The sequence below is a fragment of the Rhinolophus sinicus genome, chromosome 14 (assembly GCF_057876585.1).
Source record: "Rhinolophus sinicus isolate RSI-liver-muscle chromosome 14, RSI-T2T, whole genome shotgun sequence".
Taxonomy (NCBI): domain Eukaryota; kingdom Metazoa; phylum Chordata; class Mammalia; order Chiroptera; family Rhinolophidae; genus Rhinolophus; species Rhinolophus sinicus.
Genome location: NC_142514.1, coordinates 85438324 through 85459905, shown reverse-complemented (window position 1 = coordinate 85459905; position 21582 = coordinate 85438324).

The following is a 21582-nucleotide window of genomic DNA, read 5'->3' as shown; positions in this document are numbered from 1 at the left end:
TAGAAGTCCAACTGAGAGATCCCCAAAATTATAAACAACACTTATTTCCAGGGGTACCATGTATGGAAGCCAGCATTAACTTGTGCCCCTCCTGAAGACATGATGTCTTGTACCACAGCTGTGGTGATTGGGAGGATCATAAGAAAGCTTCAGGTGTTTAAGCAAATGCCCAGTAGGTCACAGATAACTGTGAAAATCTCTCCCAATGAGCCTACAGGGGGTCATTCAGGGGAGCATTCCAGAGGGGGGACTGATCTGTTATTTGTGCTCACTCTGTAGGCAGTTATCCCTATCATCGGCGTCATCCAAATAGAAAGGTGATACAAACCTTGACCGTGACTTTAGCTAATGTGCTCACCACCACCACCTTGGCTCTGGAAGGCGTTCAGGTCAGCACAAGTCACTGGCCAGTGTTTGTATGGGTAATGTAGTTGCTGTAGGCTTCTTCCTTGCAGGCCACTCATACATTCTGCTGTACCTGGATTAATTCTTGGACAGAGAAGAAAAGCCAAATTGAAATAAAGGAGAAAGCTACCTGGCTCTTTAAAGTAGAGCTTCATGATTCATAGGGTTTGTTCAGCTAGCTGAGTCTAGGACCACTGAGGCCTTGGTGGGTCAATACTGCAAGCTGGCCCATCCTGCTGCCAGGAAGTCCTGTGGACAGAGTGGAGTCCTGTTGATAACAGTTTCAATTTAAATACTATATGAGATAAATGGAATGCATTTGATTCCAGAATGCATTTGATTCCAGCTCTGTTGCTCAGATTAATCAGAGTGGCCGATGGAGTGGTACACTCCTGGGTAAATTTACCAGAAGCCATGATGGTGTAGAAACAAGGGGTGGGTATTGTTAGAAAACAGTTTTTTATGGGCCTCTCTTGTTTCTGCACTTGACTGTTTCTGTTCCAGGATGTTTGTGTAGTGAACAGAAGATAGGGAGAGTGTCTCCCTTTGGAGCAAGGGGCAGGTGTACCTACAGCCCAGGATAGTGAGGATAAGATCTCTCTCCAGGACAAAGGGCAGGTATGCTTACTGCTTATTAGAAAATGTTCAGGTTCCCTAAGCTCAGGGTTCTCCTTCTATAATGCAGCCAACTGCATGTGCAGGCATCCCCTGGCCCTCTTCATGTTGCCCTGTGAGAACTGGAGTTCAGGGAACCGGTGCAAATTCTGGCAACTGCTATGGCTATGACTAATGAAATCCTTTGTTTTTGACCTGAGTATCTCATGGCTTCTGCTAACATCTATAAAACTTTGGCAGGCTAAACTTTTACAGTTAAGAGTTTGTTTGCAGGCCCTTTACAGTTCTTGACTATGTCTGTGGCCCACTCATCTTTGTATACTCCATTCCACCTATACCAGATGTGTAAATGAAGGAATCTGTATTTGAAACCATGTACAGACCCCCAAAATATATACCCTGTCCCCACGTCAACTTCATGCTTCTTAGGAGATATACACTATAGTACAACATAGGGCATTAAGTATATAATTGAATATGGTTTATGGGAGAACAAATTATTACTTCCAAAATATATTTGCACAAACAAAATCCTCAACCTAGCACATCTATTCATTTCAGCTCTCATGAAAATGTTTCCCTAATTCCTACAGCCAAGTTAATCAACTTGATCCTTAGCAGTTACTAAAAATACTAAAATTGATGCATTTATATCCAGTATAGTTCATCCTCTGCAATCAAAGATTCTCATTCCCATTCTCTCTCTTTCCTTTTCTCTCTATCCTACTCTCTCTCTCCCATACTGTCACTGTATTCTTAAGATTCCCTTCATACTAAGAAAATATAACAATGATAATGTTTGAATCCTGAGTTAAAAGCTTATCAGAGTATCTCCAATAATACTTCATTGAACGTATATACTAAACAAGTCACATTGAGAGTAAAAACAGATTTATTTATCACATATAAATAGTTGCTTCCTGATCTAAAATGCTTGCTGACTTCCTATGCCACAGTAACCAAATCACACCTCTCCCAAGCAAGCAGCCCACATTCCCTTAAAGATTCATGAGAGATGGCCTTTTCTCCCCACCTGTTTCTTTCCTTTTGTCCCCTGTTTTTCTGTGTCAAGTACCTGAGAGCTGTTCAGAAAATAGGGAAGAAGAGGGAGAAGGTCTTACATTCCATACAGAAGTGCTGCAATTACCCCTCATCTGTCCCACTGGGCATTGTGAGGCTTCCTTAATCCATGCTTGTCAGACTCTTTGAAACCTTCAAATGAAAGGTGCTGGGGAAGTGCCAGGTGGTGATGACTGTAGCTTAACTCAAGCTCTTTGGTTTGAAAATCAGCTTAGAATTTTCACAGGGTCAAAGCTTCTCATGAAACTTGGGGTACCAAGCAACTCTCTAAAAATGTCTAGTCCCGTTTTCAGTTATTTCCAATTCTAGGGTGTGGGAACAGAGCCCCAGAAAGTAGTTTACAGGCTCTCGGCCTCACGTGGAAGGGTGCTGGCTCGGATGGTGGATGGCTGTCTGCTGTGGCTGATTGGCCGTCGGCTGTGGCCGGTTAGCCGATTGGCTGCTGGTATAACTGCTGGGGCTGCCGAGGATTGCCGGAGAGCCGAGGAGAGCGGAAGAGAGGAGAGGAACAGAGTCAAGGAGAGTGGAGGAGAGTCGTCGGTCGGTTGGCGGAAAAGCTGATGACAGGTCACGCGTCCGGTGGGCCCAGCCTCCAGTGAGACCATAGTGGTATGACTCCCCTACCTATGGCTCCGTGGGTGTTCCTTTTTGGCCTCACCATATCCTGCATTCTTATGTGGGGAGCGGGACCAGAGACCCAGCAGGCCACCCCACAGGCCGCCCCGCACGACAAATGGCGCAGCGAGCCGGGTCTCCCGCACGACATAGGGTCTATTGAAAGCACAAGTAATGAAAAAGTCTAAGGTGAAAGTGTACTCAGTATTCAAACTTTGTAACAATGATATTATCGGCATACTGCAAAAATAAATTCCCAAATTAGGTCCTGCAAATCCTTGCCACTTTTCTCACTGTTGCTTTGTTTCTATTTGAACTATTTCCATGAGCAATAATGGCTCAGAGGGGGGGAAAAAAACAAAAATGTAGACTGTGATTCTGCTTTTTGGTTACTCCTTTAGAACAGGTGTGTGACTATTTGTTCTCATTGTCAATCTTGTCAGTGAGGGTACTTTTCTTGCACTTGCTTATTTACTAATGTGTGTTAGGGCACTTGAGAAATCATCATCTCATCACCCACCAGTGGCTGGCAGAAAAGTACTAATCAAATCAGTAAGTTGGATCACTGAGCCCCAGAGCCTCCCTCATTCTGCTGTAATAAGGATCACATCTCACTTCCTCCTGGAACTTGATTACAACAATCAATGATACAAAACAGTGCTGTGGCCTCAAGGTCACCCTGAATAACTTTGAAAGCCAAAGTGGGCTGCCAACAGGTGGTTATTACCTCGGAGAATGGGAGAAGAGATGGAAGCTTGGGCTTCTCCTGATTTTCAGGAGTCTGTGCAAGCCAGGCTATGGGGACAGAGTCCCAGAGAGCAGTTTCCAGGCTCTAGGCCTCACATGGAAAGGTGCTGGCTCTGGTAGTAAATAGCCATCAGCTGTGACTAGTTGGCCATTAGCTGTAACCAGTTAGCCATTGGTCACTGATATAGCAGCCGTAGCTGCACTAGCAAGTGTGGATTACAGTTAGCAAGGGAATGGGTTGGTTGGCGAAGAAGTGGACAGTGGATTGCGGATCGTGTTGCTCCTGATTCCTGTGTCTCCAACCCAGCTGCCAGCGAGAATATAGTGGTATGGCTTCCCTACCTATAGCTCCATTGTCGTTCCTTTTTGGCCTCACCATGTCCTGCGATCTTGTGCGGGGAGCGGGAGCTGAGTCCCTGCATGACACAGGCCAACAGAGCTGAGAAAAGTGAAAGGGTTTTGAGTCCTCTAACCTCTCCCTGGAAGTTCCCAGATGCTATAGTTAAAACCAAAGAATAATTTGGGGCCTATCTAACCCTGACCAAAATTGATTTTTTGTCTGGTAACTGCTGCAACCCTAGGTGAGCTAGGCCCCTGTCTCACAGAGCTCATTTGCTAAATACGGTGCTATAATGCATGAGGGACCTTTGTGAAAGTTTCCCAAGAGTGACTTTTTATTCCCTACCTATCTTTCCCAGAGGTTTCTTTTGTTTGAAACTGCAATGCTATTTTTGAAAATCTCACATATGAAAAATCATGAATATTTATCTTAGAAAACATTCAGGTTATAGAAGTGGCCACATTTGTTGATTTTTTTAAAATAAAGCCAATGTTCTCTCTCTGTTGCTGTATGGTAAACCCTAGGGCTCAATTCAGATAAATGTGCTGTGTTTCACTGCCAAAAAAAACATCCGTTTTTATTCTACCGTCACCATAAACCAACCACCCTAGAAAAACCTGCTCTGTTGTCCCAAAGAAGCTATTATTGTTCAGAATATTTTACAAGTAAGTAAAATCTGAGAGTTGTTCTTCCTTTCTTTTATAATTTCTCATTGGAAACTTCCATTTTTATTTATTCTTCTACTTTTAGCACTTGAGTACTTATGGGATCTGAAAAGTACATATTGAAATATGCAAATAGTATGTAGCATGTGAGTGTCAGATGCATGGAAATTAAATCAAATACGGAGGGTGGGAGAGAAAAGACGGCATTAAAGCTAACTTTATGGCCCCAAGCTGTAGATAAATTGTGGTCTGTGGTAGTTAAACAACAGCTGTTCGGATTTAAAATAAAATTATGATAAGGATCCCCAGAAGATAACACTTCTTGAGGTAACAGCATTTACCTAAATGCATCTGTTAGCAACCAGCGTTAACAAGAGTGTTTATATGAAAGTTTATTCCCATTTGTTTGCCTGTGTTCTATCATTCCCATTTCCAATGGATAGCAATTTGTACTAAGTGAAATGTATGTTTAGATCCAGGCATAGCCTTTTCTTCCATGTTTAGGCAGGTCAGTTTCTGCTTCAGCTGGTTGTGGTCCATCATGGCAAGGGAACGTCATCAAGGAGACAGAGCAGTGCTGTAATGTAAGGAAGAAAACAGCGGGGCTAACACTCTTTCAGCAGGGGTCCATTCATTCAAGCTCAGTCACCCTTGGATTCTTGGTGAGTAACAGTTCTTTAAGAGCTTTACACCCAATAAAATGTACTTTTATATATTTCTCTTCATTTATTGTGCAAGAGTTTTATTGCAGACACATAGGAAACCACCCAGATGGAATTTCTAAGAGTGGCGACTACCATTTCCCTCAACACCTCAAACCTGTCTGTGTTCAACTTCAAGTCAATCTGTTTATTCTCTCCCTCCCTTCCTCCCTCCTTCTCTCCCTCCCTCCCTCCTTATCTCCCTCCCTCCATCCTTCCCTCTCCCCCTCTCCCCTCTCCCCCCTCCCCACCACTGACTTGCTCCATCTTGTGCACTCTGTTCCCTTCTATCACCCTCACCACCATCATACACACCAAAGTGCGTGTTCATAGCAGATAAGCTATATGCCTAAAAATAAATCTCTCCTATGTACTTTTTAGTAAATAAAATTTGCCTAAGCCAAGAAAATGCATAAATTCTTTAAACAATTTATACTTTATTTGAAACATGATATTAATTCATATACTTTAAGGATATTCAAGAACTCAATTTTGAACTGAAAACTCCCACAAATCTGTGTGTATATAGAGAGATAAAATCTACATGTAGAAGCAGCTTCTTTGCATGACCTGGTGCCAAGAAAAATCTTAATGGAGGGTTTTCAAATACAAACTGACTTTTGAACACTTTGCATTTTTTAAATAAACTTTTAAAAGTGAGTTAACAAGGAAGGATTATTGTTATTATAATAATGAACTTCTAAAAATGAAATTAACTTTGTAAAATCTGTCAGTGAATTCAAATATTAGTTTGAATTGTTTTATAATTTTAACTTTTTTAATAATAAAAGAATTGTTTGTTAATAATCTTATTATTGCTTGCTTTCTAAAATATGAATAAACTTTTTCTGAGCCAGGAAAAGTCCAGCTGACATACATAGTTTGGGTAACTTAATTGAAAATGTATTCTTCAAGAAAACTTAATAATGGGAAAATATACATCTCTTTATATTTAATTAAATGGCTAAAAAAGCAAGGTAGACTAAATATAGATTTAATATAAAGTAAATAAGAAATGCTATCACTCAACATATATTCATTAATAATGATGAAACTGTTTAAAATACCATCGTGAAGTATAATGTATTTTAGATTCAAATGAATCTTCAGTATTACTCACATATAAGCTAAACAAATGAATAAATAAATATTGACACCATGTAAAAAAATCAAGTGAACCTGGTCACTGCTAGAATACATAAAGCATTTAATTCTCAAAAGAAATTTTATTGTTTTTTAAGACAATACGGCTACTAATAAAAATATTACAGTTTATATTAAACATGTAAATGTAAACCTTACAAATAATTTTCTTTTTTTTTTTAATTAAAGTTTATTGGGGTGACAATTGTTAGTAAAGTTACATAGGTTTTAGGTGTACAATTCTGTAATACATCATCTATATATCACATGTGTTCACCACCCAGAGTCAGTTCTCCTTCCATCACCATATATTTGATCCTTTTTACCCTCATCTATCACCCCTTGCCCCCTTACCCTCTGGTAACCACTAAACTATTGTCTTTGTCTATGAGTTTTTGGTGTTTTATTTGTTTGTCTTGTTCCTTTGTTTTCAGTTTTATATTCCACATATCAATGAAATCATATGGTTTCTCTCATTTTTCTGTCTGACTTATTTCTCTTAGCATTATAATCTCAAGATCCATCCATGTTGTCGCAAATGGCATTATTTCATCTTATGGCAGAGTAGTATTTTGTTGTGTATATATACCACATCTTCTTCATCCAATCATCTATCGAAGGACACTTTGGTTGTTTCCATATGTTGGCCACCATAAATAAAGCTGCAATGAACATTAGAGCACATATATCTTTACGAAAAAATATTTTCAGATTTTTGAGGTATATACCCAAGAGAGGGATTGCTGGGTCATATGGTAATTCTATTCTTAATTTTTTGAGGAACCTCCACACTGCCTTTGATAGCAGCTACACTAATCTGCACAAATAATTTTCTTATGGGCAAATTATATTTTTCACAGTTGTTAGCCAGAGTTTATAACGATCTAAATATTAAGAGAACTAAGACAAAACTAGTCTATTAAGTACCTGCCAATTTCTATATTAGAGAACAAAAACTGTCCAAATGGATAGCCTACTTAAGTAGCATTAAGAAAACAAAAGCTCTTTGCATCAAAAGACAAGTAAAAAGAGAAACCATAAGCCAGGATAAAAGTACAGGATAAAAGTACATTTAATCGAATCGCTTCCTATCTAAAATACATTTTTTTAAAAAACAAAACCTATGCTATAGACTGAATGTTTGCGTCCTCCCAAAATTCATATGTTGAATCCTGATCCCCAGGTGATGGTATTAAGAGGTGGGGCCTTTGGGAGTTACTTAGATCATGGGGATGGAGCCCTCATGAATGGGATTAGTGCCCTTATAAAAGAGACCCCAGAGAGCTTCTTCAGCCCTTCTGCCATGTGAGGACACAGTGAGAAGATGGCTGTCCATGAACCAGGAAAAGGACTCTCACAAGACACCAAATGTACCAGTACCTTGATCTTGGACTTCCCAGCCTCCAGAGCTATGGAAAATAAATTTCTGTTGTTTATGAGCCACCTAGTCTATGATATTCTGTTATAACTGCCTGAAAGGACTAAGACACTCTACAAATCAATTTTTAAGAGTCAAACAACCCAATAGAAAAATGGATAGAGTATATAAGAGAATTCATGAAAGATCGAATTCAAATTGTCAAAAACATGAAAAAAAGTGTTCAATCTCAAGAATAATTACAGATATGAAAATTAAAACCGTGAGATTTCATACCATCAGATTGATGAAAATTTTCCAGTTCTGACAACACATTGTGTTCATAAGTATATGAAATGACAGGAGCTCTCATACTGGAAGGAGTATAAGCTGATGCATACAATTTGGAGAAAATTTTGGGCTATATGTAGCAAATTTAAAACTACTCACAACCTATGACTCAGCAACTCCAAACCTGGGCCCAAGGAGACATCGTCAAGGATTTTTCACAGCACTGCTAAATAATAAATTAAAACATGCTAAACTCCATCAAGGATAAAATGTATTTAAAAATGATGTATTCATGGAAAATTAAAAATAGATAAAACATTTTATCTATCTATTTTATCTATCTATCTATATCAGCATGAATAAATCCCCAGAACATAAATTCGAGAGGAAAAAGGAAGTTGGAAGGACAAAAGCAGTTCAATAATATTTATACAAAGTTTAAAAATATAACAGGTCCTCAAATAACATGATTTTATTCAATATTTTGTTATAACATTGATGAGATACCATAGAAACTTAACTCTTGTTTACATCAATTAGCCTATGGTAAAATTGGTTTTGTTATACATCGTTTTGCTTAGTCACAGAAGCTATCAATGATGTTAAATAAGGACTTTACATACAAAGGAGCACTATGAATTGCTTATTAATACAGACATATATTATATAAACATAATGATATATATAAAGATGGCAGACACCAAATTCAGGAAATTAGTGATCTCATTTGGGGAGGGAGAAGAACAGGGGTCAGGGGCTTTCATTGAACCTATAATGGTTTATCTTTTGAGATGAGTGATGAGTACCTTGGTGTTCATTATATTATTCATTATGATTTTTGTTCGCTTAAAACACTTCATAATTTAAAAATAAAAATGCCATCTATCAGCTCTTAACCCAGCCTTTCTAGCTTCCAACTAAAATACATAAATAAAGGCAAATAGGAAGATAATATTCAAAATGTTTGTATTAGTGTGCTAGAAGTGCTATAACAAAATACCACAGACTGGGTGGCTTAAACAACAGAAATTTATTTTCTCATAATTCTGGAAGTTCAAGATCAAAGTGTTGACCTGGTTCATGAATTCTGGGGCTGTTCTTCTTGGCTTGCAGATGGCCACTTTGTCTTCACATAGTCTTTTCTTTATGTAGGTACATCGCTCGTGTCTCTTTGTCCAAATTTTCTCTTCTCATAAGGACACTAGTCATATTGGATTAGGATCCAACTACATGACCTAATTTAACCTCTTATTTACCTCTTTAAAGGCCTTATCTCCAAATATAGTCACATTCTGAGGTTCCGGGGGTTAGGACTTCAACATACAGATTTTGAGGGAACATAATTTAGCCCATAACAAAGTTGACATCTAAGATCAATAGACAATTGATTCCTAGAATCTGAAAGGAAATAACAATTATTATAAATACGGACAATAAAGTAGTTTGAGAATGAGTACTCAATAGGTTGCCCACATTTCAACTCAAGAATCAGATCGCCACTACCCAAGCCCCAACTCCCAAAGCTAGTGGGAAGATGGTTCACCTTCCATTGCATATTCTTACCTGATAAGCAAGATCCAGCCATAGTGTTTTGTATCTATTGAGAATGACAAGTCATTTTCTAAAATTTTCTTTTCTTTTCTGAAATAAGTAATATTTTGTATCTCTCTGAGACTTTGAGATAATGATTTTTCCCCTAATTCTGCAATATTTTTCTATAAGCCTCTTGTTGATATTTTTCTGTTTTCTCATTTTCATAAAAAGACAAATCTTGTCAGACGGAGATAAAATCTTACTCTACCCCTACTCTCCCACCACCCCCAAAGTATAGCCTATCCTGAGCCTATGATGTACGTGAAAAAGTCCATTTCCCAGAATGCACTGTACCTGGTAAGGACTACACATCTCCCAATGTGCAGTGTATTTCTGCCAGTCTCCCCAACTGCCTGCACCATTTTTGTTTTGTTTCGTTTTTCAGTTACATTCTCTAAATGGATGTACAAAGTGTTAAGGCAAAAATATCATCTGCAATGGAATAAAAATCAGGCTGTATTCAGATTTTTTTCCCTTCAGCCCTAAATGCCAGAATACAGTGGAACATTGTTTACAGAATTTTCAGAGAAAGAAAAAAAAAAAAAACCTTATGACCCATGAATTTATACCCAGCCAATTTTCATTTAATGGGTGAAAGGCAACAGAAAAACCCTCTATTATAAGACAATTTATTGGTCTTTACTAATTACACAAAACCATAACTTAGCTCTCTCTACATATATTTTAAAGATGCAGGGGAAAAAAAATCATTATCCAAAAATGTTGTCTTTAAATTCTGCAGCTGAGGAACAATTTATCCCTGCAATGCCTCACCAAACTGTTCTATTCCTGCTTCCCAGCATCAGAAATCCTTCTTGACCCACATCTTCACCCATTGTTCTAAATTCTTGACTTCTTTCATGACCACTTAAAACAAGAAATAATACTGTTCTGTGCCAGCATTTACTAACAACGACCAAACTTTTCACATCGCTGACACAAAAAAATGCTCTATTTGCCCTACACAATAGCAAAATCACCAAGATCATCATAAAGTTCATTTCCATTGCCAAGTTCCTTGGATATTGATTTTTTGGGGGTTTTTGCATATTCAAAATGTATACAAATATGTGCTGCATAATGATATTTCAGTCAATGATGGACTGCATATATGACATGGTCCCATTAGATTGCAATGGAGCTGAAAAATTCCTGTCGTCTAGTGACACAATAGCCATCTTAACATTGTAGCACAACACATTACACATGTGTTTGTGGTGATGCTTATGTAAACACACCTATTACGCTGCCAGTCGTATAAAAGTGTAGCAATATAATTATGTACAGTACATAACACTTGATAATGATAATAAATGACTGTTACTGGCTTATGTATTTAGTATGCTATACTTTTTATGATTATTTTAGAATATATTCTTTCTACTTACAAAAAATGTTTGCTGTAAATCACATGCCATGTTTCACCAGCAACAACCTCATATATCTCAGGTTTACCCTGTCCCTTGATTGCATCATTTTCTCTTATGCTTAATTTTATCTCATGTTGTTTTCTTCATCATGGCACCTAAGCATACAAAATCCATTGCTAATGTTCCCAGTAAGAGGCTACCTCAAGTGATCGACCTGGAAACGAAATTAAAAGTGATTAAGGACTACAAATGTGGAAAACCAGGGATGGTTATTGCTTGCCAGTCAGGCATGTTCTATTCCACCATAGTTACAGTCTTAAAGAACAAACACAAAGTGATGAGAGGAGGCCGGATGGCTCAGTTGGTTAGAGCTTGAGCTCTCAACAACAAGGTTGTCAGTTCAATTCCCTCAGGGTGTGGTGGGTTATGCCCCCTGCAACTAAGATTGAAAATGGGGACTGGACTTGTTGCTGAGCTGCACTCTCCACAACTAGGTTGAAAAACAATGACTTGACTTGGAGCTGATGGGTCCTGGAAAAACACACTGTTCCCCAATATTCCCCAATTTAAAAAAAAAGTGATGAAAGCTGTCAAAGCATCTGCTTCTTTGAAGGCAATGAGACTAAGAAAAATTCAAGAAGGGTCTATGTCAGACATGAAGAAACTTCTAATGACCTGGACTGAAGACCAGATACAGAAGTGTATTCCTCTCAGTACCAAGGTGATCAGGCCAAAGCAAAAAGTTTGTTTGTGATGTTGAAAGAAAAGGTTGGACCCAACTACAATGTTGAATTTACTGCTACCGCAGGGTGGTATACAGGATTCAAGAATCGTTATTCATTATGTAATTTGAAAGTGAGTGGTGAGTCTTCAAGTGCTGATGTGAAGGCAGCTGAAGAGTTTTGGGAAACTTGGGATAAGCTGACTGTGGAGGAAAATTACTTAACAGAGTGAATATTCAATATGAATAAAACCTCCCTGTTTTAGAAACAGATACCTGAAAAGACTTTGATCCAGAAGGAGGCCAAGTCAATGCCAGGTTTCAAGGATTTTAATGGCAGGATAACAGTCTTGCTTGGGGGCAATGTTGCAGGCTACAAGTTGAAACACCTTGTGATCTGGCACAATGAATAAAATCCCAGGGCCTTCAAGCTTATCAATAAGCACACACTGCCAGTGTACCACAGGAGCAATGAGAAGGCATGGATGACTCAGCTCCTCTTCCAAAATGCCCTCCAGAATCGCCATGCCAGAGAAATGGAAAAGTGCTTTTGGAAAATAACATACCTTTCAAGATTTTGCTTATTGTTGATAAAGCTCCCAGATATGCTCCTATTATTGGTCATCTGCATCCAATATCAAAATGGTGTTTCTCTCTCCAAACACCACCTCTTTGATCTAACCAATAGAACAAGGATTATAACAACTTTTAAGGTTTACCTGAGGAAGACCTTTGCCCAGGCTATTGCTGCAACTGAGGAAGACACTGATGCAATTCTGGAAGGATTATAACATCTGTGACTGCATCAAGAATCTTGCTTGGGCTTGGGGTGATGTCACCAAGGAGTGCATGAACGGCATCTGGAAGAAAACACTCAAGAGATCGTCCACAACTTCAAAGGATTTGCCATGGATGATGAGGTTGCAAAAACCAATAAGGCTGTGGTTGAGATGGCAAACAGCTTTAACCTGGTGTGGACGAGGACAACATGGAGACACTCCTAGCAGGGGCTCCTGAGGGAGTGACTAGTGAGTTGTCGGAACTAGAACACGAACACATAGCTAAAGAAGAGGCAAGAAAAAAGGAAACTATAGAAGAAAAGAAGAAGCCCCACGAAAATTCTCAGTGATGGTTTTAGCAGAAGCTTTTGCAGATGTCAACAACTCCTTAAAAAGTTCGAAAAAACATGGACCCCAACACCGAAAGGTTTTCGTTACTAGAAATGTTCACGGTACACTACCTGCTTCCAAGCAAATCTATGACAAAAAGAAACAAACCAAGCAAACCACCATTGACATATTTCTGAAAAGAGTGACACCTCCTCAAGGACAGCCTCAGACAGGTCCTTCAGGAGGTGTTCCAGAAGTCAATGTCACCATAGGAGATGACAGCTCTGTGTGTGTCATTGTCCTTGAAGACCTTCCAGTGGGACAAGGTGTGGAGGTGGAGACAGTGATACTGATGGTCCTGACCCTGTGTAGACTTGGGCACTTGTGTGTGTGTCTGTGTGTGTGTCTTAGCTTTTAACAAAAAAGTTTAAAAAGTAAAAAAAATTAAGAATAGAAAAATGCTTATAGAATAGAGATATAAAGAAAGGAAATATTTTGTACAGTCTGTACAATGTTTGTGTTTTAAGTTAAATGTTATTATGAGTCCAAACGTTAAAAAGTTTATAAAGTAAAAAGGTTACATTAAGCTAAGGTTATTTATTATTGAATAAAGAAAAAATGGTTTATAAATGTAGTGTAGCCCAATTGTGCAGTATTTATAAAGTCTACAACAGTGTACAGTAATGCCCTTCACGTTTTCACTCCCCACTTTCTCACTGACTCACCCAGTGAGAACTTCCAGTCCTGCAGGCTCCATTCATGGTAAGTGCCCTGCATGGGTGTGCCATTTCTTTTCTTTTATACCACATTTTTACTGTACCTTTTCTATGTTTAGGTACATAAATACTTACCATTGTGTTATAATTGCCTACATTATTCTGTGCAGTAACATGCTGTACTGGTTTGCAGCCCAGGAGCAACAGCCAGGGATGCAGTCAGTAGACTATATCATCCAGGTTTGTGCAAGTGCAGTCTCTGATGTTCCCACAATGATGAAATTGTCTTAACCACACATTTCTCAGAAAATATCCCTGTTGTTAAGCAATACATGACTTTATTGAAAAACATAAGTATGGTTTTATATATAATTAGTAAAGCCCAATAAACTGGCCTATGATATATTTTATCTGACACAAATCTATTATCAACGTTCTTCTCAGATTTGAGGATATTTCTACTTAATTATGATTTTAAAACTATATTAAATAATATTGTCAGGTTTCATTTGCAAAGAACAAAATCCACTGTAGCTAGTTTAACAGACACAGGTTTATTACAAGTTTTAAATGGGTTACTGAATTGTTGGAGAGGCTGAGGAAACAGTCTTTAAGTTAGGATTCAGGAATGACTCCCAAAGTTACAAAAATCAGTCACTAAAGGAGTCTCTTCAGTAATGAGAAAGGCTCCTGCCAAATGAGGAAGCTTCTACTTTTGAACTTCACCCCCATCACCCCTCCAAGAAGTCAGCTATGATCTTTGCCAGCAAAATGAGCCCCCTCTCCACTCACCCCTCAACTTTGTCATTCAACACATATTAAGAATCCTACTGATGCTGTAGCAGAAAAACCAATTTCTCACCCACCCATGCTTACTAGGAAAATCACACAACAGAAATATAGCTTCTGTCTCATTTTTACCTTCTAAATCTTAAGTGAGTACATCTAACTCATCTACTTTCTGTACCCTAAATTATACTGAGAACCTTAGAAACAAGGAATTCTGAGAAATGTACAAGAATGCACATTAGAAAAAGGTTGGAAAAGATATTGACCACTAATCTATCGTATTCACAATAACACAATCCTAATCATATTCTTAAATATATAGGTAAAAAGACTAAAGACACACCATGATTCTAATGGTCCATTCAAATCATCTGGGAGCTTGTTGTAGCTGCACATGGGGGTTACGATAATAATGATATAAATAACAATATTAATTGCTAACATTTGATTTTATGCTATGAGCCAACCGACATCCTATGTGTTTTATGGGCATTATGCAATTTCATCCTTATAACAGCCCTAAGGTATGTACCCTTTGTATCCTTAATTTATAAATGAGTGAACTGCAGCTTAAAGAGGCAAAATAATATGCTCAAGGCCACATACTGTTAAGTGATAGAACCGAGAGTCTAAACTGGACAGTCCTGCCCCAGAGACTGCCTCTGCTGGATATTTTATTCAGTAGTTCTGAGATGGCATCCAGGAGACCGTGCTGTTAATAAGCTCCCCAGGGTGACTCTCCTGAACACCAAAGTTTTAATAATCTTCGTATGTCCAGTTTTAGATGACCACGTAATAGGTTTGTAATCAGAAAAGTGCTCTAAAAATTACAACATATAGAATTCTGCATATGCCAGATGATCATTGCCAAGTAAATAATCTACATACTGCAAAAGGTATGAAAGTAAATACACCAAAGTGTTTCCGGGGGCTATCTCTGTTATGGTGGGACAATGAATGATACTTTGCTACCATCTACTTTTTTTTCCAGGTGTTCTACAATAAGAGCATTATTTTTATTTTATGTTTATGTTGGTCAAATTCCATCTACCAGTTCACAGGCAGTTCACACTGGCATCCAAGTATTAAAGATAAAACCTCTTTTTACTTGTTTTTTACTTCTCTCTTATTTCTCTTCCAAATGCAGTTTTATATTATAAAATTCAAAACTGGAACAGTAACATAAAATTCCCTAGTCTTTTGATCATACTAAGGCAAGAAAAACAAAATCTTTCCCATGTAAATTCAGGTATTTTATTGTATGCATTACAGACTGTAAAAAACTGATTGGAAATGCCAATTCTGAACATGTACCTCAGTCAGTACCTGTTGATCACACTTTATCTTTCTCTGTTCCCTCTTTCTCCTGTCCACCTCCATTTCTTCTTGTCTGTAAGTCTAAAGGAAACCTCGCCGTGCTGTGAGGGTGGTGATCTGCTCAGGGGCATAGCTGACCAGAAAATGACAGCCAGCAGAATCCACGGGGCCAGCGCAGCTGCTGTACAGGCACGAGCTCACCGTACCCTTGGCACCCATGGCTTCAACGAGCCTCGCTCAGCAACCCTAATACATCATCTAAGCAAACATTAATATTTTACCTTAGTTATCAAGTGTGCCCATTCAAACTTTTATCTAAAACATTCTTTATCATCTTTTCATTAAGTTCTCAAGAGCTAATGGTTTCTGAGTTCCCCGGGTAAGGATGATGTTCTGAATAATGAAAGCTCATTATTTCTCCACAGAATGCTTGTTAATTCAAATGATGATATTAAAACTATAGTAGCCTTTAGCACTGGGGTGATTTCTAGCATACTTTATCATGTATCAATATATACTCTGTTTGTCAAAACTGCCCAGGGCTGGGGCTGACATTCTCTCTGGAGGAGTCTAGTGCTTCAAAAGGCACTGAATACACCAAGGTGACAACTTGCAGAGTTTGCGCCGCTAGGAAATAGAAAGATGAAATTTGAAGTGCCACTGTCTCCCTTGATTTCCTTATTAGTATTCATAAAGAGATGTGCCCTCCTCTTTCTTCTCCTCATGGGTTTCCCTTTTGAATGGAATAAAAGGAAATCAATATTTTGAAAAGGAAGCACACATATGGGGTTCTATACATGACACACTATTTATTTCCATTTAACTGATCCCAAAGTAACCTGTACATGGAAAAAGGCTGGTATAGTCATTGCTTAGATACATGCATGCATACACACAGACAGCATTCAACTCAATGCTTAAGATGGTTGATAACATTTTGGGGCAAGAAATGTTGGTTCTCCAGGTTATTTTTTACAGGGCATTGTTTTGGTCATTGAGTTTTTAAATACCTGTTGCTTTATCTCAGCCTAGTTTTTATGACCAAGCAGATTCCCACAGTTACCACATTGCTGTAAGTTTCTTGAATGGGTGCCCTCTTGTCCATTTTGGACAGCATGACACTTCTAGTGTTGTCAAACCCACACTCCTCCCCTTAACCTTTTGGTTCAGGGTTATATGTGATTGAGAATCATACTGCCAAGACCACTGAAAGAGTCAGCCACCCTATTATTACCTATATGAACTACACTGCTGCCAGTCAGTGCACTTCCCATTTCATTTCTCTCCCACTCACTCTCCACCTTCTTGTTATTATAAAGCTTTGCACAAAATAAAGAGTCTTGCGTCCTTCTGGCAGTTTTTCAGATTCTTCTGTATGTCCGGTGTTTTTAAAGCACCTGAAATTCTTCCTAGTAGCAGGTCTCCAAGGAGAGGGCAGTTTTCCCAAAACTAGGAGTTTTACCTTCCTGAAATGGTATAAAATCTGAAGAATCTTATCGGGGCCTCCCTCTAGAACCTGGGAGGAATTGTAATTTTGAAAACCAAGCCATCCTGTAAGTTGCTCGGAGCTCCAAGGTCAGTGCACGGGAGTACTCATGTGTGCTACAGCCTGCATCTCTATACAATTGTCTCTTAATTATCTCTCCTGTGGAAGACTAGCTGGGCGTCTGCCCACAGGCATTGTCGTACCAACATGGTCAACTTTCTGCTTCGAAGTTGCACTTTTAGAACAGTAACTATCTGAAAGAAAAGGCTCTACATGCATTACTATAATTATATTAATTATACCACTCAATATTTTTTGCATTTTACATTAATCAACTTAGGCAATAGAATGATGCTTATTTAAAAGAAATAAAAGTCACTCTGTTAATCCAACATATTAACGTAGGGAGAGTATCTGAGCTAATTTATAGTAGAGGAGCAAATGCATTCTCAGAATGTTTCAGTCATTGGGTCAATTTAAGAAAAATGTGGTTTGGGAAAAATAAGTAGGTCATTTCCCATTGCGTTCTTGGTTTTAAATATTCTGACCCAATATGACTATGTGCCTAAACATCTTCAGGGCATACATATATTCCAATTTTGGGTTCAAAAAATATGGTCACCATGTATGCAGGTAACTGTTTAAATCTCTTCCCAAAGTATAAAAAGAGGCTCAGTCCTAATACAGAGAAAAATAAAGAAGACCTAGAAGAAACTGATATATAGTTAATTGATCATTCCATTTGGTCTAGAAGCCTGCTAAGTAGCCTCTTCTTATATAACATAAACAAATGTTGTACCAGTTTTTCTCACTATTTCAGACCTCGTTCTCACCCATGCAGTCTTTTAAAAGCTTAGGTTTTATTGAGAATGGGTAACTTTAGGACAAATTAAACATGAAACATTTGGGAAATTGACTTTTGATGTCTAAAAATAGCAAATTAGTTTTCAAGAGGAAATAATGCTTAGCGAGACTGACAAAAAAAGTGTAGAAAGCTAAAGTTAAGGGACTATTCTAGGTAGATTCCACTTTCAGTTTTAATTTCAGTAAGGGTTTTATTCAAAGTATGTTTGTAAACAATAAAGTCAATTATAAATATTTGCACAATTACCACTCATGTTATAAGGGCTTTATGATAAAAATTCATGAATTCATGACATCGGCAATGAAAACATAGAAGATAAAATTAATTTTACCACCCCTAAACCCCAAAAAAGTAAGCATAACTGAATGAGAATATATGATTTCAGGGATTGGGTTTGTTTTCTCTTGCTAATGTATAAATAAATACAAAATTCTTTCGATGAACCACAAGTTAGACCCCACATGTTATCATCAACTATTTTCAAAATATATAGGACTAACTACTACAAATAAATCTACGTGGATGTAAGCAGGGCCAGTTGAGTTCTACAGGCTTTCTAGCTCAGCTAAATATTTTTGCTGATCTGTATCTAATAAAAATATTTCTTTATGATCTGTAGATTATTTCTATAAAAGGAAATTTAACACTTTTTAGCTGTACGTGTAGCAACTATACAGTACAGCTCCATAGTATAGAGCAGGGATTAGCAAACTTTTTTTATTAAAGGGCCAAGGAGTAAATATTCTAGGTTTTTGGGACCATATGGTCACTGTTTCAACTACTCGACTCCAGCAAAGTGCAAAAATGGCCGTAGACAATACATAAATGAATGAGCATGGCTGTGTTCCAGCAAAACTTTATGCATAAAAATAGGCAACAGGCCAGACTTTGTCCATTGAATATACTTTACTGAACTCTATGAAGGAAAACCTGTCTTAAAAGCATTTGCTTTACATATAGTGCTATTATCATTATTTGAAACCACTCACTAAAACTATCATTAAGAACAGAATTATATTGCTTAATCATTTGTGTTGAAGTCACTTAGACTTGGATTCACATCAGGTCTGATTCTTCCAGCACATAAATGACTCACTGGACAAATTATTTATAAACACTTATATAAATCAATCCAATATTTGATGATCAGGTGGACTCTTGACCTTCATAAGACCCAATCTTTACATTCAAACATTAGAAAGATCCTATGAGGAAGGAAAAACCTGACATGATAAAATTTTTTTAAATCAATCATTCATGCTACCTCTCAGTTGCTGCAATTATATAAGAAAAGCCACAACTGGGCTTTTATGTAAAAAAATGATGTCTGGAGTGATCTGCCTTGCAAAATGTAAGTATTTTAATAACTTGAGCAGTTCTGAGATTTCTCCTAGGATGGTACAACCCCCATGGAAGATCTGCTTCAGTCTTCCACATTAAGTAGGTTAGACCTCCTCCCCTCACAAACTGTAAAAGAAACTGAGGAACACAGAGCATGGTTTATCCAAAAATGAAATGCATTGATGGACCATCAACTAACAGAATTTTTAAGTTGGAAGGGGCCTCAGAGATTACTTATACTGGAGCTCTTAACTTTGGGTCTAAAACTGAACTTCAGTTGGATTCCAAAATCTGCCCACAATTATAGACAAAAGTTTAATATCTGAGTGTTAAAATATCTATTAAACTGTTATCTTTTCTGAAAGTCTATTACATCTGCAAATTCTGAAAGAGGCCATTATCCCTGATAGTAGGTTGATGCATTGACTAGTGGTCCTCAAGAAAATACATGTTTGAGTCCTAACTCTGTGAATGTGACCTTCTTTGAAAATAATATCCTGCAGATATACTTACGGATCTCAATGTGAGATCATCCCAGATTTAGGGTGGACCCCAAATCCAATAACAGATGTCCTTATAAGAGACAGGAGAGGCAATCTGACACACAGAGATGAAGACCATGTAAAGAAAGAGGCAGAGATTGAAATTACATTTCCACAAGCCAAGGAACATCTGGAACCACCAGAAGCTGGAAGAGGCAAGGAAGGATCTTCTCCTACAGCCTTGAAAGGAAGCTTATTCTACCCTGTAGATTTCAAAGTTCTATCTTCCAGACAAAAAAAAGAAACAAAGAATAAATTGCTATGGTTTTAAGTCACCTAGTTTGTGGTAATTTGTATGGCAGCCCTAGGAAACTAATACATCCCTAAAAGATAAGACTCAAAGTCACTACTGAGGCTCATCAAGTGTTACAGAGTATCCTAAGGTATCTCGGCAGCTCAGAGATGGAATAATGGCCTAGCAATTAGATCTCTTGACTCCAAGTCAAGTACTTGTTCCTTGACTGTACTGTAATACGATGTGCTCTCATCTGTGCTAGACTCCATGTGGAAAAGCAAAACAGTGTAAGTTATAATCCCTGCCTTCAGAGAGTTTACAGTCCACTCATGGATAAAATACACAAATGAATTCATTATTCAACAAGAAGCACAGTAGTTACAAGCACAGAGTCTGAATCCAGAGTGCCTAGGTTCAAACGCCAGCACTGCCCCTTACATACCAGTAAAACTTGGGCCAGTCACTTAACCTTTATGCATTTCAGTTTCCTCACCTGTAAATTTGGAAGAGTGATAGTACCTATCTCATAGGGTTCCTGTGACCATGAAGTGAGCCGATACCAGGAATGGCTAATGACAATAACTGGCCCAGAGTATTGTTACTATCTACAGTGCAGAGGATATAACAGTGAAAAAGATACAGTCCTTGACTTCAAAGAGCTTACATTGTTATGTTCATGGAAAATGCCATTTTTCCAGCAAGTAACTGATATGCTGGAACAATTAGACAATTTCAATGTTGTATATGAGAATATAACAGGTGTAATAGCTCTGATCTTGGGAGCATAAGCTCATGGAGCCAGTTAGGGTTTCGTAAAGGAGGAGTAGATAGGTACTACTCCCAAAGTCAGGGTAGCAGTTAGCTACTACCTTTCTGTGAAAGGCCAGAGAGTAAATATTTTAGGATTTTCAGGCCATACTGTCTCTGTTGCAACTACTCAACTCTACTGTTGTAACACAGAGCAGGCATAGACAATGAGTGAATGAATATGGCAACTGTGTTCCGATAAAACTTTATTTAGAACACTAAAATTTGAATTTCATGTAATCTCCCTTTGATTTTTTTTTTTTTAACCATTTACAAATGGGAAGGCCATGCTTAATTCACAGACCATACAAAAACACATAGTCAACCGGATTCAGCCCCATGGCTGTCCGTTGCCAACCCCTGTACTATTTGATAGCAGATTTAATGCTCTCCCCAACCTGACCTCTTCCCTTCTCCAAACTAAACATTTCTGGTATCTTTACCTACTCTTGGAAGACATGATAATATCTTTTTATTATTCTAGCCTAAAATTGCTTTCTTTTTTGTTTTTGTCTTTTCTGTGTATGTGGCCATTACTTACATGTATTGAATTATTTACTTGACCATAGTCTAATCCATTTAAGATTCATTATCTGTTTTAACCCTCAAGTCAATCCTTAAAAGGAAGGTATTATTAATTCATTTCTTACCTTGTTCCAGAAGCTAACATTAGCCCTATTTTAAAGATGAGGCAACTAAGGCACACAGAAGACAAGTGACTTGTCCAAAATC